The sequence below is a fragment of the Pinus tabuliformis genome, chromosome 2_1 (assembly GCF_031772625.1).
Source record: "Pinus tabuliformis cultivar Carrire ecotype Pingquan chromosome 2_1, CPIR1, whole genome shotgun sequence".
Taxonomy (NCBI): Eukaryota; Viridiplantae; Streptophyta; class Pinopsida; order Pinales; family Pinaceae; genus Pinus; species Pinus tabuliformis.
In genome coordinates, this window is record NC_142299.1 from 271,423,164 (window position 1) to 271,442,156 (window position 18,993).

General features: G+C 36.4%; 1 pseudogene; it reads left to right on the plus strand.

The window, feature by feature from the left end:
* The first annotated feature begins 306 nt into the window (after positions 1-306).
* LOC149199808 (uncharacterized) lies at positions 307-16,237 on the plus strand (annotated as a pseudogene).
* The last annotated feature ends 2,756 nt before the right edge of the window (positions 16,238-18,993 follow it).

The window sequence follows — 18,993 nt, forward strand, 5'->3', positions numbered from 1 at the left end:
GCTCACTTCTCGCTGCAGCATCCCACTCAGAGAAATATGCGTCGTCGTCATCGCATGAGATGCAGGCGTGGTGGTAGCCACGACGGAGCCATCCACCCCCCTTCGCTGCCTCCCTCTGCTTCGACTTCCCCTTCGGCCTCCCTGCCCCCCAGCCCTTCCTCTTCCTGCTTCCATGGCAGATATCCGGATACGTGTAGCGGAAGAGGACGAGCTCGCCCCTGTGAGGTTCATCGGACTGACGTAGCCACCCAGCCTACCAATCTTACTGCTACTACCCAGTACGCTCAATTCCGTTTTCTCTGCTCCATGGACAGACCGTTAATCATTGCCACCGTCTCGGTGGACTTTAGGGAGGTAGTTGGCTCATGCATTGATCCAGACCACAACCCTGCGAAGAACCAGGTCCCTCTGCCGCACGACAACATTCAGAGAGAGTCGAGATCAAGCCATCCACAGAAAGCCAAGGACCATTCGTCCATCAGTAGACCTAAGACGTTGGGAGGCAATGCCACCAGCAAAGCCAAAGACATTCAGGTTGAAGTCAGAGAGCCACAGAACACCACGAGTGGCGGGCAGGTAGAGGATACTGATTCAGGCGAGTATGGGTGTTTGATCCTAGAAGAGAAGCCACCGTCCTAAGACACCTAGCAGTGGCATGCCACAAGTCACGTGTCAAGCTTGGCCTTTTGAGTTTTTTCTATCTTTTTACAGTGGTCAATTTTGACAGTCTTTTTTGAATTTTACCATGGCAGTAAATTTTGAGTTCTGGAATTGTACCTATCTTTATCTTGTTCTTGGACTGGTTTCCCCATCTATGGCAATCTCATTTTAAGTCTTGTTGTTTAGGTCATATGGCTGACCTAGACGGGCAGAGGCTGGGGCCTCATTGTACATTATGTTACCATTAATAGATTTAGTTTTACATAGAAAAAAGAAAATCATAATAATTATATAATAAATAAAATTAAATAGTATCCCTATTAAATTATTTATTTATTTTTGAATTTTTTTGTTTATGATGAGAAAATTAATTATCATTACAATTTAAGTTAAATTAATAATACAGATAATCATTATATTATATTTTTTGTTTTATGATGAGGAAAATCAAGCCCTATGAAATTACTAGTTGGAACTTGGTAGTTCTTAAGAAATAGATTTTCATTTTTGGAAATGCTTCTATGTTTTGGATTATTAACTTGCTTTTTTTAAATCTAAGTTAAGCAAATAGATACTATTTTACTTTCTGAATTATATTTTATCAAAATAATTTTTAAAATAAATTTATGGTGTTTTAATTTAAAATTAAATTACAGAAATGACCATTTCAACATTGATGTGCAGTTAGATAATAAAGTATACAGACGGAAAAATAGCGTACTTGAAATAGTGGATCTCATGATACCTCTGGTCTCAAACAAGAAGCGATTACTTTTCCTTATAAATGTGAATGGAGAAGTATTACATCCAGCAGCTTGAACAAATTATAATTAATTTGAATGTTTAATTAATTCAAGGTTGGAGATTTGATGTTAGACGGCCAGGAGTTCTCGATCGCGGTTGTCACAGTCATTCTTCGTTGCCGCTGCAGATGTCTCTTGGAGTTCCGATCGGGTAAACTGAAAGGCCGCAAAGGACCACTCAACTGAAAGGCCACAAAGACCTTTGAATTTTATGACAAGCACAGCGACCACTTGTCTTTCCCGGCTTCCTCTTCCCCATTTTCACAGTCAATGATTCAAATGATTCGAGGGACCACTAAACTGAAAGCCGGCAATGACATTGAATTATATAGTGAGCACAGCGACAATTGAAATAATGCTCAACTTGTTTTCTGCATACAACAGAACCAAATCAACGGTACGTAAACCCTAACCATGGTAAACCTGCCTGCAACAAAGCTTTCTACATGGAGCATAGAGCAGAAGCAAATCAATAGTAGGTAAACCGTAGGTAGGGTAAGCCTGCCTGGAACGAACGTAATGGGGTCTCTTTGATACTAAAACCAAATGCCAATCCAGTAAGGGTTTATTCACTTTGATGTGACGGTTATCGGCAGCGGATATTTAAGGAAGAGAAATTAGCATGAGCCTTACGTTTTTATGGCAACAAATAAGCCGTGTGCCAAAGGTTCATAAATGCAAGGTTGCTGTATATGCCACCCGGTGTATTTATAGTTCATTGGCAACCCATTATTTTCATCCCGCATTTTATTTATTTATTTAAAACATTTTATAGCATTTTATTTATTTATTTAAAACATTTTTTTTAGGTTACACATGATTTGGGTTCATTGGTTAATATGATGTAGGAACAAACATTTTAAAATAGAGTAATTTACTAGTTATAGGATTCTGCACCATCAAAAACTTAATACATCTAAAATTATGAAATTTTGACAATTTTTATTTGGATTTACAAAAATCTCTACTTAATTTTTTTCAAAATATATCTAAAATTTCCATAATGATTAAACTTTTAAAATTACCCAAAATATCCCAATCGATTATGGTATTGACTATTTGACCGAATAAACTCTTACCGTCTATCTTGGATATCAAAATCAGATCCAATTCCAGCTTACATATCATGTTTACTGTGTCAGTCTTTCATACCAATCATAGAAACCGTAGCTTTTGGAATACGTAACCACTGTAATGAAACAGACCATTTTGTGTAATGGTTAAATGGAAAATTAATCAAGCTTACTAGTTCAAAATTTATTTATTAATAATGTAATTTTAAATACTTAAATCTATATAAATATTTGAAATTATTAAATTTCTATAAATCAATCCAATCAATATTTGGATTATTCAATTCTTAAAAAAATCCAATAAACATAAAACAAATACATTTTATCATCAATCTATGTTAAATATTAAATCTATTAAAATGTGTTTAAAAAAAATAAAATTAACATTGTTAATTTACCGTTGTAATTCTTTTCATCAAACACAAAATAAAATTAACATTGTTAATCTACTGTTGTAATTCTTTTCATCATCAAAGATTTTGTTATTTATTTAAACATGGTATGAATTTTGGTGGGGACTTTGTATAATAAATTGGATGTTTTATATATTGAGATGTTTTTAATTTTAAAAATAGTAATAAAATATTAGTTTTTAAAATTATATATATAGAATGAGAAGATGTTATTTGTTTTTAGTTTAGTATAAAAGAAACTAAACCCTAGATAAAATAAATGATTATGTATTGTAAAATCGAAAACAAAAAATTGGAGTAAGCAACATATTATAAAGCTTTAGAGTTATTCTTAAAGTTGGAAAATTAATTGACAATATAACAAAAAATTTGACCAACGTTCTTGATAGTATGAGCAAACAATAAAATGATTGGAACTTGAGAATCATGAGGATAAGGAGGTGTCAATGTTGATGGGATGATCTATGTCCTTGCAAAGCGATGCTCGTATTGGGCTTGGAGGTGAGCTAAGTTCAACACAAACCAAACGACGTTCAACATCCATTTGCAACAATTTAAACTGATCCAACTTGATTAAAACATGATCTTCAACATCCCTAATATCCACAAACACTTTTCCCAAGAGAATTTTCAATTGCAAATACAGTTCGATAGTGTAAAACTAGTCATTTTCCATACATTTGGTGTTCCCTTTGTCAAGAATGCAGGCGGAGAGACAATCCAAAACATTCGAGTCTGATATTCCATGTCCCTCCTAAAGAGCATCTTCTTCCACTTCATTGAGCTTTGATTAAATCTAAGGGGGAGTGGGGTTATGGAAACAATGCACCAAAACTTCAACATGACTAAGCTTGCAAGCCTCTGGAATACCACGAACACCACCACCTTCACGATATCAATCCTACTAATGAGTCATGGCTGCCATAGGAAGGAAGAGGCACATATGCTTTAGTAACCCCAAATCAAAAAGATGGATAGAATGCAACCAAGAAAAAGGTTGTAGTCCCTTCAAAAAGTCAAACAAAGAAGTAGCAATGATAGAAGGGGATGTATTTCTAACAATTTTTTGTAAGTCTAGATGGAAAGGAAAGAATAAATAACCTAGAAGGAACACACAAAGGGGGAAATACCATTCGAATCCCTAATGAATGGAGGAAGAAATATTTAGGAGGGTGATAGAGTAGAATGGGAATGCATTCCAAGGAAGCCATGATAGAGATCCCCATCAAATATTTTGGATACCATGAAGACACGGGCAAAGTTAAGTCTAGATGTCATGTGAGGTTTTGAGAGCGGAATCCAATGTATTGGACATTAAACAATTTATCCAAAAAACATAATAGGAAGTCAGGGAAGATTGTCTAGGTACAGTTGACAATAGGATTGGAAAAAGTTAGCTTTACCATTGAGCAATGGTTTTTAGAATGTTTGGAAAATCCTACGAGAACAACTAAAGAAATTTTCAAATCGAAGTTAGCGACTAGTAGAGATGCGCAACTATTGAATAGATGTTGAGGATTTTAGAGTGGAAGAGATAGAGAGGGCATTTTGAGGGACCTTGATGGTTTCATTTTTAATATTGTCCCATCTCCAGGTTTGGTTTTACACTAAGAACTATACAAAGAATGATGCTTTTGGCTAGGTGTTATGCTTCCTAATGTGCATCTAGATTGTATCTCTTTGTAGTTATTGATTCCTTGCAACCAGGTGGTAAGCTTCTTGAATGGTAAAGGATACCCTTGAGTTGTATCCACTTCGTAGTATTTCAACGTAGGAGGAGAATGGGATTAGCCTTTATTTGAGGTTACCCTAGAAGTGACTCCATGCTTTCCCTTTTAGCTTGGGTTGCCAATCTTATTTCGGTAGCCATTGTCTCCATTGTTGACTCATGCCTAAATTGTTCTAGTAGTCCTTAATTGTTAGTAGGACCAAAATGTCATTTATATGTAAAGTTTTTTGAGTTGCTATTGATCCCATAGTTTAGGGATCCATTGCCACAAGTCCTCACAGAAGTGAGAAGAGCATCCATCCTTTACACCTTAAAAACAACGTTTTTGGATTAGATGCATTCCATTTTAGAGGGGAGTTAGATGATCTAGAAAGCAACGATTTTGTTATATGTGTCTAAAAAGGGGATGGAGTATTGAAAACAAAACTTGAGGCTTAATTTTGTTGAATATAATACTTGACACATGAGTGAAGTCATCGAGAATGTGCATGAAGTTTCTTTCCTCTTCAATGGTGGGAGTACCCATATCCATTGTATCACCAACAAATAATTGGTGGGTTAAGGGAAGGTCTGATCCAAATAGATGAAGTCCTCTTATTTTGTTCTCCATTGTTATTGTTTTCAGAGCTCTTCTTGACCCTTTTTCCATTGATATGAAAAGGAAAGGTGTGAGTGGGTCTCCTTGTCTTATGCTTCTCTAGGATTTAAGTGGGATGGTAAGGGAGTTATTTACCATGATTGATAAAAAATGTTGATGATAATAGGTTGTTGGTCTAGTTGATCCAATCGTTGATATAATCCAAAGGCTATGATGATGTTGGAGAGGTACCACCAATTGAGCTTATTGAAGGCCTCTAAATGGTCAGGTTTTAGCAAAATTCCTGGATTTTTGAGAGCTTCAAGGAGTGGATGGTTTCATAGGTGACCATGATGAAATTTATGATTTGGTGACCTTCAACATATCTAATTTACTCTGATGAGATGAGCTTTGGAAGTATTGGTTTGAGTCAAATGGATGTTATTTTGGTAATGATGTTATATATGGCATTGCAGAAGTCAATAGGTCGTTAACGATTAATATGTTCCACCATGTCCTTTTTAGGCGTCAAAGTGAGGAAGGTGGCATTTAGGGCTTATAAGATAGACTTTGTCTATTGAGATTCTTCTAGGGCTTGCCAAACGTTGTGGCTTATAGTGGGAGAAAATTTATGGAAGAATTCTACAGTGAAACCATCTAGGTTAGGAGCTTTATTATCACGCATTTCTATGATATTTCCTTCCTCTTCTTCAAAGGATATTTCTCTATGGACAACCTCATTTCATTATTGTGTTACCAATGAAGGAACATGCTTTACGATTTTCTAGATCACCTACTAATTATTGGTAAGTGGTCCTTCTAGAAGATCTTAATAGTATCCATTGAGGTCTCTAGTTATATCTTGATACTCTTGTAGCTTAACTCCTTCATGATTTTTGAGAGAGGAGATGCAATAATGATGGTGATGTTGCAACATGGAATTCTGGAAGAATGTTATATTTTTTCCCTTCTCTGAGCCATTGATTTCTTGATTATTGTTTCCAAAGTAGTTATTTCTTTCAATGTTCCTAAAGATGGGTTAGAGTAGCCAATTATTATTTAATTAATGTCTATGATATACCATGAAGGATGGCTTCCTTTAGAATTGTTTCCATTTTCTTTTCTAGTTTATTCTTTTCCTCTAGAATGTCACCAAATTTCTATTTATTCCATCATTTGAGTTTGCATTTGATGTATTTTAAGATTTTATTGTAGCATGTACATTCAGGTACCTTCTAGACTTGCATGTTTGTTCCACCATACCTTTATGTTCACTTGAAAATAAGGAAAATGAAACTATAATTTCCCAATATGAAGGGCCCATTTTTGAGACGTGTTTTAATATCAATATTTAGACATATAGGCCAATGGTCAAAGCCATGGATGGGGAGAATAGATGCTTCTAGAAAGTTGTCCTAGTTCATTATATATTTTGATAATAGGAACTTGTTGAGTTTGGCAGCCACTTGTTTGGAACCTCCTCTCCAGTTATTCTAAGTAAAGGTGTCATTTGTAGTGTTCAAACCAACTAGTTGTGAGGTCACCAATGTATCCTGAAACTGAATGTAATCAACATCAAGTCTTTTTATACCCCTTCTTTTTTATGCCAAGGTTATATCATGTTGAATTCATTTTATAAAATCCAAAAGGATGGAAATAGAAGATAACTGTTGCTAGAGATAGATATAAGAAAATGAGGTTTAACCTTTGGTGGGGAAGGTTCATAAAATAATTAATAGGTGACACGTTTCAACAAAGCCAATAAGTTGAAATTGGATGACAAGTATTCGATATGAAGCAAGCATATTGAGAATGAGAACCTCCTATGCATTCTATATAATTTCAAGTCTACAGGATACCTACTAGGCATCGAGAGCTATCACTTTGCAATCTCTACCCGATTTTTTAGTTATCTTATTAATTGAATCAACTAAAGAATTTATTTTTTCAAGCATCACTAAGGTGGGAATTTTAGAGAACCATTTTTCTTTGAGAAGCCTTTGTTTACCTTTTCATTTGAGGTGTATGATATTCCAAGAGATGTTCTTCATGTTGGGGATGTATTGATAGAGGGATAAACCTTTGTGATTGATCCAGGTGGATGTTGGTGGCCACCCACCTATCCCACTTGGACCCCCACAACTGTCTCTTTCAGTTTTTTGGTTTCCTTAATTACAGCGTAGTTTACTATTTTAAGCAGTTTTTCGGGTCCTAAACTTCCGGAGCCGTTTTGAGGCCCTAAACGACGTTTTTTTGGAAATCTACCGCCAGTGATTTTTCTGATAAAAATCGTCTTTTCTGTCGTAGTCCTCGGAGAGATCTTTCCAACGGGCTATCATGCGCGTCAAACGGAGATAATACGACCAATTCGCGACCCTGGGAAGTTGGTTGTCCAACTCACCCCAAAACGGGGCCCACAATTTGGCGTTTCATCTTCTAGGGTTAGGTTTTGGAATGTGAAGGGTTTTCCATTGTTTCTCAATAATAAATAGGCCTTCGAGCCTCATTGTAAACACAGTTCGAAACAGTTCAGAGGCATGTAGCCGACACATCTCTTCTCAAAGATAAGCTACCATCGCCCTAGCTGGGTTATTTCTATTTGTAAGCATATTTCAGTATTCTCCATTAATGAAATGAAGTATTATTTCCGCTGCATCTCTGTTTTTATGGTTATCGCATCTCTGTATTTATGGTTATCTCTGTAATCTATTGCGTTCCTGCTTAAATCCGGATCAGTGGTATCAGAGCGGTCTGCTTTTTCTCTGTTTTTCTTTGCATGTCCCCAACGAGGTCAGGATATAAGGAGCTAGGGCTTGAATTGGTCGAACCTTTGCAAGACCAGCCTCGCAAATCTCGACGACCTCCCATGGCGGATGAGAAGAAAGACGAGGGGGTAGGAGATCCTATCAGAATCTTGCTCGAAGAAGCCCTCGAGCGGCAAAGGAACGCGATGATGGATAGCTTTGCGCAGATCCTTCAGCGGCTACCCAGAGGTGACGCATCGGCTTCCAACAGCTACTCTGGAAACGCCACACCGTTTAAGGTACAAGTTAATTTTGAAATCCCCATCTTCGAGGGTCAAATAGACACAAATGTCGTAGATAAATGGTTAAATCTGCTAGATGGGTATTTTTCTGTTCACGAATTTTCAAGTCGGGAAAAGATTGTTTTCGCTCTTCTCAAAATAGCCCCCCACGTCAAGGACTGGTGGGAAACCTACTGCGAGCAGAAGGATGAAAGTACAGGCTCACTATTTTCAGCCGCACCCACTTGGAATGACTTCCGGGATGCCATCAAGGAGCAGTACTACCCTGTCGGAAGCTATGAGGACAAATACATCAAATGGACCACACTGCGACAGGGACAAGACCAAGATGTGCCGGAGTTCACAAACATTTTTCATACCCTTCGCACACAATTGGGTATCAAAGATTCTGAGTTGCATCTGGTACTCAAATACCACGGCTGCCTACACTGATACATCCAGGAAGAGATGGAGTTCTTGAACATCTCCTCACTCGGCACAACATACCGATACGCTATCAAAATCGAGCAAAAGTTCAAACAGAAGAAGCGAGACTTTGGATATGCAAATCCAAAGCCCAAAGGACAAAGCCAAGGCGGGGTGACCCAAGACAACCCATCGAAGCCGCAAGAAAAGAAAAATACCACAAAGCCGAAGAAGGACACAGGAAAGTGGTGTGAGTTCCACAAGAGTCCCACTCATAACACAAGTGAGTGTCGGACCAAGCAGTCGCTGGTGGCCGAGTTGAAGTCTTCCGAATCAGATGCATGTTCTGACTCTGAGTCAGAACCCGACAAGGGGAATGACAAAGGGAAGTAGATCATTGATGTGGATCCCAGCGCCACTGTTGCTACTGCCAAGATCCAGAGAAATGAGCTCGAAGATCCAGAGGAGGGGGAACGTCTTTTCCACTCACAGATGTGGGTGAAGGGTTCGCCGCTGCAATTCATTGTCGATAGTGGCAGCCAAAAGAACCTCATTTCAGCAGAGGTCGTGAAGCGGTTGGGCCTACCAACTACACCACCCCCACAGTCGTACAGTATCGGTTGGCTTCACGAAGGACGAGATCTCAAAGTTCGCCAGCAGTGCTACCTTCCCTACAGCATCAAGCCCTTCACACACGAGGTATTGTGTGATGTTACACCTCTAGATGTTTGTGATGTACTATTAGGCCAGCCATACTTGTGGAGGCGACATGCTGTGTATGAGTCAAGGCCTCGCGCTGTCATCATTTCTTTGGATAATTCATTATACAGGATACCGGAGGTAGCCCCACCTACCGCCACCTCTTTGATCACTGCTAAGAAAGGCAGCAAGCTCATCTCACAGACTAGGAAATTTATTTTCTGTCTGGTTCGCTCCCAAAGTAAGGGGAAGATCGTTGCTACATCCATGACCCCCGCAAAGGGTTCCTCCACGTAGCAGCAGCAACATAGGGATACAGTCATGACAGAACACAGGAACAACTTCTCCTTACCCAGAGGGGTACCACACAAGTTTCAGGTGGGCGAAAAATTTTGGTTACATCTGCAGAGAGAACACCTTACCAGAACCCATCAGAAACTCAGACCGCTTCGACATGGTCCTTACACCAGTAACAAGGCTATGGGAAACAATGCTTTGAAGCACAACATTCCTCCATTCCTTCGCTTGCACCAATTGTTCAATGTGGACCATCGCCGACCATGCTTCCCACCATTTCTGGACACATCAAAGATTGCAGAACAGCTCACCAGAGACCCAGCTCAGCAGAAGCTTCCTCATCTCAAGGAGGAACTCAACGCAATGGGGACCATTGCTTCCTAAGGGGGGAGGAATGATCCAGGTGGATGTTGGTGGCCACCCACCTATCCCACTTGGACCCCCACAACTGTTTCTTTCAGTTTTTCGGTTTCCTTAATTATAGCGCAGTTTACTATTTTAAGCAGTTTTTCGGGTCCTAAACTTCCGGAGCCATTTTGAAGCCCTAAACGACGTTTATTTGGAAATCTACCACCAACAATTTTTTTGATAAAAATCGTCTTTTTCGTCGTAGTCCTCGGAGAGATCTTTCCAACGGGCTATCATGCGCGTCAAACGGAGATAATATGACCAATTCGCGACCCCGGGAAGTTCGCTGTCCAACTCACCCCAAAACGGGGCCCACAATTTGGCGTTTCATCTTCTAGGGTTAGGTTTTGGAATGTGAAGGGTTTTCCATTGTTTCTCAATAATAAATAGGCCTTCGAGCCTCATTGTAAACACAGTTCGAAACAGTTCAGAGGCATGTAGTCGACACATCTCTTCTCAGAGATAAGCTACCATCGCCCTAGCTGGGTTATTTCTATTTGTAAGCATATTTCAGGATTCTCCATTAATGAAATGAAGTATTATTTCCGCTGCATCTCTGTTTTTATGGTTATCGCATCTCTGTATTTATGGTTATCTCTGTAATCTATTGTGTTCTTGCTTAAATCCGAATCAGTGATCGCTTTGATTTACCATAAGTTAACCAACGTGACTCCTAGTTCTTCAAAGATAGGTTGGTTACCTCTCCTTCCTCTTTCCTTTATTCCCTATGGGATTTTGTTGTCTCCTTTATTGATTGGGATTGGACTCTCAATGTTCCATTGTTGGGTTGCCTTGAGGATGATTAGGAGTAAAAATTGCCAGATTTGAGACATGCTCGATCTAACATCTTCACTTGGTGTTCCAAGAATGTGTTTTAGGGAGAGTCTAGTATTTTATTTTTAGGGGATGGTATGGTCATAGGATGATCTGGGTTTTCTAGAGTAGAGATGGGGTCGAAATAGTTGTTTATGGGCAACTGCTTTGTAGCGTGATTGGGTTGAGGGGCGGGGGGGGGGGGGGGGGGGGGGGGGGGATTTCTTTTGGGCCCTTTTGTTTACCACCTCCCTTGGTAAAAATGCCCTCATATGAGGTGATCATAGGATTAGGGATAACGTTCTCAACATGGGATCTCAAATATTCAAATGGAATGTGCTCATAATCCAGGTTTTTTCTCTAGAGTTCATAGTGATAATAAATATCAATAGACTCTATGAGTGGTTGTTAGATATTCATATAAACAGGCATATAAGCATAAGTTATATACTTGGCTTTCTTTGTTGGTTCTAATTATTTTACAAAATGTCCAAGGGATTTGTTGATGCGAGCGAGGGTTTCCTCATCCAGGAATTCCTAAATATATGAGTACATTTTGATCCATTCTAGGGTTGCGGTGATATATTCTTTATATGGAACAAATCTCTTTGTCTAGAAGCAAAGGTAGAGTCTAGTGGACTTGAAAAAGTACGAGCCATTTTCAAAGACAAACATTTTATCTTCAATGGTTGTAAATATTATAGTGAAAAACTTTTGGCACCCATTTCATGTTTAATTTTCTCCTCGGGTTTCCATTTTAGCGAGTAAGAGAGTGCTTTCTCCCAGAGTTGAATGCCCAAGAATTGACCATTAAGGGTGTGATGTGGCATGTATTATATGTATTTCCTGGTATGGATAGATTGTACTTCAAACATTGCATCCATTGCTGCTTTGGGGAGGCAGCTACCTCACATCTGTTTCCTTATTGGGAAGTTGGGCGACAAACAATTATCATGCTCCACTTTAGGGTTTTGGCATGCAACGTGAGGGCTGAATTCAAAAGGCTTTTGAACCTAGTCATAGGCTACTGTTATTCAACTATATGAAAGAGTTATGCTCCGTCCATTAGCCCTAACCATAGGAAGAGCAATTCAAAGGCCACACACAACTCAACATTTAGGGTTTCAATGTAGAACCAATTTTTTTTAGAGATCTCCCAAACACTATCAACATCAATAATTTGAATATTCAAGATTTATATATTTCATAGAAAAAAATTAAACCTTAAATAATTTTTTTTCAATTAAAAAAAATTATAAAAAAATTATATACATTAAAATATTTAATCTCCCTTGAATAAAACAATAAATAAAACTATAAATTTATACTAATTTAATTACATTTTTTAATTTATATCTTAATAATCTAAATTTAAAATTTAAAAATTTATATTAATAATTTTGAATATAAAATATTAAATTTTCTTTATGACTTGATTTTCCACTTATGAATATATATCCATCAATTTTACTAAATAATAAAATTACTTTTTATTAAATATGCTATGATATACTCAAGTACATTACACTAATTTATTTTACTCCTCTCATACTATACTCCTCTCGTACTTCTTCTTCTTCTTATTTTTTAATTTTTAATTTTTTATATAATTTTGTTTTTTATATTAAAATTTATTATTACATATATATAATAGTATCAAATTTATATTATATATCATATTTATATAATTAATTTTTTATTTTACACTAATTTATTTTACTCCTCTCATACTATACTCTTCTCGTACTACTTCTTCTTATTATTATTATTATTTTTTAATTTTAAATTTTTTTTTTCTATATATAATTTGGTGATGATGATGATGATGATGATGATGATGATGATGATGATGATGATGATGATGATGATGATGATGATGATGATGATGATGAGACCAAACAATGGTCTATCGGACCTAAAGAAACAAATTATTTATTTTGATTTAAGATTTTATTCCTATGCTCAAAAGGCTTGGAGAGAAGCCTCCCGAGCTCACTATAATTTTAACATTGTAAAAGGCTAGGAAGGTCAGTATTGTAACAAAGATTGTGAAACTGAGATCCAATGTGGTTATACGCGGGGCACTCTGCCAGGAAGTTATTATAAGAAGGTCATCAACCCCACCCTAGAAGATCAAAAGTATCTCTCTATTTTAACTAGCTAAAAGAAGAAAATTAATATAGCAAAGATTAGAACGAATTCTCATGAGCTCCATAGTGAAACAGATAGTTGGGCAGTTCCTAAAACACCATGGATGGAAAGGATCTGCCATATATATATTACACACATATATAATAGTATCAAATTTATATTATATCTCATACCTATATAATTATTTTTTTATTTTTTTTAACCATAAACGGTTAAGATATATGATTTTCTAAATTTAACTCCTATTAGGAGAAATATGAATTTTTAAATATTAAATTAAATATATATTTTAAATATATTATTTGTGTAAAATCTAATAATTATCATTTTGATTATTTTATTTTTAATAATAATTATTTATTATAATTTATAAAAATATTTATAAATTATGTTTATAAATTATAATTTATATAATTAAAATTTATAAAATACTAATTTACATAAATATTAATGGGTTAAAATATTAAAATATTATATAAATTTTTATTTAATTTTTAAACGAAACTATCATATTTAAATATAAATAAAAGTACACTTTATTAAAAAATATTTCAAATAATTAGAAAATCCCATAGTAAACCACATCCTATATCCCAGGAACATGTAGACTCCACAAAAAAAAAACCTCATCGAAGCATCTCTATTGATAAATTTGTGACTCCTAATGTTGCACTCAATTATACATGTCATATATTTTAAATTATAAAATATAATTTCATTTTTCATTCGTGATTTTTTATTTTTTTAAATTTTTTTATTAATTTTATTTCGAATTGTTAGTATTTTCATATTGACTCAGCCTTTTCTTAATAGTCGTAGTTTCCACTATGACTATAGATTAAAAAGATTTGTGACAAATATAATAACGGAGTTGTTTTTAAAAAGATTTTTTTGGAAGTTTTTCTGATAGGTTTTTCTAGTTAAAATCCGGCAGCAATTTATTGAAATCGCAAGTTTGATAACTAATTTCTGCACAATGAAAGCGCCCCGGGGTTTTTCAACGTGTTGAATCCAAATATGTAGTTAAAAAACCATTTTAAATAATACAAATCAAGATTTAACCTCAATTTTTTCCACCGGATTTCGTCACCGGAATCTCCGAAAAATCCCACTAAAGACAACTCCTATAATAACTGTGCGCAGTCCTAGTTGACAGTGCCAATGAGTTACCAACAGAAGTTGTCAGAATCAGCTTTCTAAAAGTTTCTAAATAAATAGTAAATTAAGGTCCAGTCTCACTATTAAATAGGCTCTTTATTGAGTTGGGGTATAATTTTAAACAATAAACTATAATTTTGCAGGCAATACTATAAAAAGAAATTGATTTAATACTATAAAAAAATTATATTGAGATAATTGAATTATACAAATTAAACAACTTACACTTCAATTTCTAAAAATCTCTAATAAATTAAATAAATAAATAAAAACAACTATTTTTAAAAATCTCTAATTTTTTTTTTATAAAAACACTCCTAAAAAAGTAAGTCATATTGTCAGCAAACTAAAAGGCGTCACATAGATTTCAATTATACACCGGCAACACCGTTTCCCGTCTTCCTCATCTTCCATTTGCACGGGCATTTACAATAATTTGGGCGACGTAAATAAAAACGTTGGAGGGCAGCACTCTTTTGACGTACAGCAGAAGCAAATACCTTGGTATACCCATGTTTTATGTTTTATGGGTTTACTCACTTTATTGGTAAGCGTATCGGATATGTGAGGAAGAGAAAGTTGTACCGGTTTACTTAATTAAAACATTTTCAATCTTCATCTCTGCTATGATTAATATAATAATGCCGTAAATTAATGATTATGATTTTCCCGAATTTGGTAATACAACTTTGCCCGTAATCAAGAGATTCAAATGAGAGACTTGGCAAAAGCCCTCGAAGAACTCCGAATTATATCTTCAATAAGTGGGATGCCGCCCGTGGTTCCGTGCCGTCAACCTCATCCTCCATTGACGATGACAATGACATTACACTAGTTTTGGATGATGCGCGTAGGCCGTAATCTTGGAAGGGCAATTGATTACAATCTGGCTTTTCACATACTCAGAGAACACCTTTCATTCCATGTTTATTATCTTAGTAAACAAAACTGAAAAGTCCATACTAAAAATCCGTTCTAAGCTCACATGCTTAATAAAAATTCAACCGAGACCAATCCCCTAATGTTGTTCTAGTCAACGCAGTAGTGTGAGACTTCGAATTCAGAAAAGGAATCCGCTTTTAGTAAAATGAGCTCACGAAATGGCAAAATGATGAAAAAATATTATTAAGAGAATACCAATAATGGTCTGCTCGTTGACTCGATCTTCTCTACTCCTTCACGTCTCTCTTTACAGTTTCCATAACACACAAAACCAGTTTCCATAACACACAACTTCTGCCTTCCGTCCTCACATCTCCATGTTCTGCTTGCTGATCACAAACCAAATTAAATATGGGCAACCATATCTGCTGCCTCACGGTCTGAAATATCAATGAAATCATCCAGCTGGTTCTGTCTGACGGTACGGTTCAGATCCTTCATAAACCCCTCAGGGTGGCCCACATTATTGAGGAATTCCCTGAACATTTAGTCTGTCATTCCGGGTCTCTGTACATAGGGCAGAAATAGCCTGTCCTTTCTCCAGACGACCAACTGGAGATGGGAAACAACTACTTCCTTCTGCCGCAACACTTCTTCCACTCTCCCTTAACTCTCTTGTCGCTGGCATCCCTAATATCGCCGCCGGCCCAGAACGTTCCACCTACGCCCACTTCTCCTCTAGCAGCCCCACTTCGCAGTATTGAACGCGCGTCCCTTCTCTGCCAGCCGTTTGAGCTGCAGAAGAGCGATGTGGACGAAGGACTTCGGATCAGAGTATGTCCGGAGTTTATTTCAAAGCTTATGGAAGACGTAAGGCTTAATGCTGACAAACGGGGGCGTTCAGTGGACGGGGATTCCGCATATGACGAGTGTAGACTCTTGAATACTCCGGAATTGCAGAAAGACTATGCCCAGTTGGTCAAGTGCAGAGCCAAATGTTGGAGACCGAAGCTTGAGAGTATCAAAGAGAATGATAACAGGATTGGCTGCAACGGATTCATGAAGATTAAGAGATCGAGACAGAAGAAGAACTCTAGCTCGTGATCAGTTCAATTTATGGTGCTCCTTTTCAACAACACCTTCTTTGATTAATTCTGACATAGATCGGCCGAGGTTTGTGGTGCAATAATACACAGGATTGGCTGCAACAGATTCATGAAGATTGAGAGATCGGGAAAGAAGAACAACTCTAGCTCTTAATCAGTTCAATTTATGATGCTCCTTTTTAATAGCACCTTGTTCGATTAATTCCACCATAGATCGGCCAAGACATGTGGTGCAGTACTACACATGCTTCTTTCCACAGTCTTCGTTTTTTCCAGCAGCCATCGTAATCGTTTCTGGTAATGTAATGGAATTGAAGTAGACTTGACCTGGCAACAGTGCTTAACTATAATCAATTTAGCAGGCTTTCTTGTAGAGTGCAAAATGTAAGTAATACTGAAATTGATGTACATATAAAATAATAGGTAAGAATCTTGTTAAATGGGATTTTAAATGGCTTTAGTTAGTGTGTCTTGACCTGGCAACAGTGCTTAACTATAATCAATTTAGCAGGCTTTCTTGTAGAATGCAAAATGTAAGTAATACTGGAATTGATGTACATATAAAATAATAGGTAAGAATCTTGTTAAATGGGATTTTAAATAGCTTTAGTTAGTGTGTTGTGTAATAATTAATGCAAGGATGGATTCATTTTGTTGTAAAACCACATCGTTAACTAACCTGTTTTCTATATTTTCAAATATCATACTCACTAGCATGAAATCCAGTTTTTACAAATATCGTATTCACAAGCATGAAATCCAGTTTTCATTCAGTTTTCATTTGGTTCTCAGTAACATTTAACTCTTTGTTTACTCTGTTTTTAATCTTGTATGTTTGGTTGTTTGGTTGGTCCGTCCGTCCGTCCGTCCGTCCTCACTAGTTTTTATAATTATTAAATTCTATATTTTATGGTTCTATTATTGTTGTAATGCAATATATTTCTGTTATTGTTGGTTTAGTGAATGTAAGTGTGAGTGAAGCAATATTATGAATTTTTAAATTCTATATTTTATGGTTCTGTTATTATTATAATGCAATATAATTTTGTTATGGCTGGTTTGGTGAATGTAAGTGCCATTTATTAGGATTTGTTCTCACTAGCTTTTATAATCGTTAAATTCTATATTTTATGGTTTTATTATTGTTGTAATGCAATATATTTATTTTGTTGTTGGTTGAGTGAATTTTTGAATTCTATACTTTATGGTTCTGTTATTATTATAATACAATATACTTTTGTTATTGTTGGTTTGGTGAATGTAAGTGCCAATGGAGCAATATTCTGTGTGAATTATTGTCTTAAGAGTGAGCTGCAACTAAATTTTCAATAACTTGTTTAAATTGGTATCAGAGCCGAGTTGAGGATCATGAGACATTAACCTGTTTGGGATGGCTAACTCTGCAGTGTGAAGATTGTCTTGTTGACCAAGGGATGGGATTGTCTTGTTGACCAAGGGATGGTTCTGCCTGTGTTAGCTCTGCGTGGTGGTCCTGAAATGGTGGAGCTGTCACAGTGCATGTGGAGCCTGACACTTAGTATCATGGTGTACAAGTCTCTCTTAGGTATCTACGTTGCCTTAGCTTTGGTGTACAATTCTCTCTTAGGTATATACTTTGCCTTAGCTTTTGCATCAAGGTTTTCTAGATTAGGTTCTAGTTGGATCTGCAAATCCCCATATTGTTGTCGAATGTTCTGGAAATGTTATGCAGAAGGACCAGCAAATGAATTTTCGAGTTTGATAAGAACGAGAAATTCTTGAATCATAAAATTATGTTATCTTCTGCACATTTTGGATGTTGCAGTTATAATTCACCTTAGTTTGCTTGATGCTTTCTAGGAGAATGCCGCAGAGTTGGAGGTATATGCGTCTGTTGTTGATTTTTGCTGAGAAAATCCCAAAAACAAAGATTCAAACACACAAAGGCAATGCTCTGTTTCCTTTGCTCCAGGATCCTTTTGTGCACAGGGAGGTTTAAAATTTTTTTACTGAGGAACAAAGTATTTCACCACCATAAAAACATTTATGTTCATTAAGACAAAAGAAATCACTGATACATATTCATCCTCTTTTACTAAGAGGGATTTACCAAAAACAACATTCAACCAAAACTCTGTTTTCACCTGAGAATTTACTGAGCTGGGTTTACTGCTGTAAAACCCCTTTTACATTCACTGCTGTGAGAAACACTTTACTGCTGTAATAGAAATTTACATATGCATACAAAAATTATATGTTTCTCACCCGACACATGAGATTCATGCTCGTTTCATTACATAATGCACTGCTGTGCAAAACACCATAGTTTTTCACTGCACTTCCGTTTTACGATGGCCAACAAAAACATTTCAACACACGAGCTCTTTTCATTTGGCTCGTTATATTTTTTAACCCGCGCCTGTGTTTTTTTTACATACCATTACCAAAAATGGTCAACGCATAAAAAGCATTAAACATTACATACATGGTACACATGTGCCATACAAAAATGACGTAATATGTATATGCGCCCATACCTCCGATTAAAAAAAACATTAACACTTTACCTACCCATATGACAATTTATTAATAAAAGTTATGGTCAATGAAACTTGATTTTACTCCACGCTATGTAATTAATGTTGACCGTATGCAGGTTTGGAGCAACTTTACACAATCAACGGACGAGAATGCTGGAGCAGATAGGACGGTGGACAAAGATATCGAGAGGCATTTTGCTGCAAACCTTTAGCTCCCGAAAAGTTGAACTTGCTTACGTATGGTGAGAGCCACG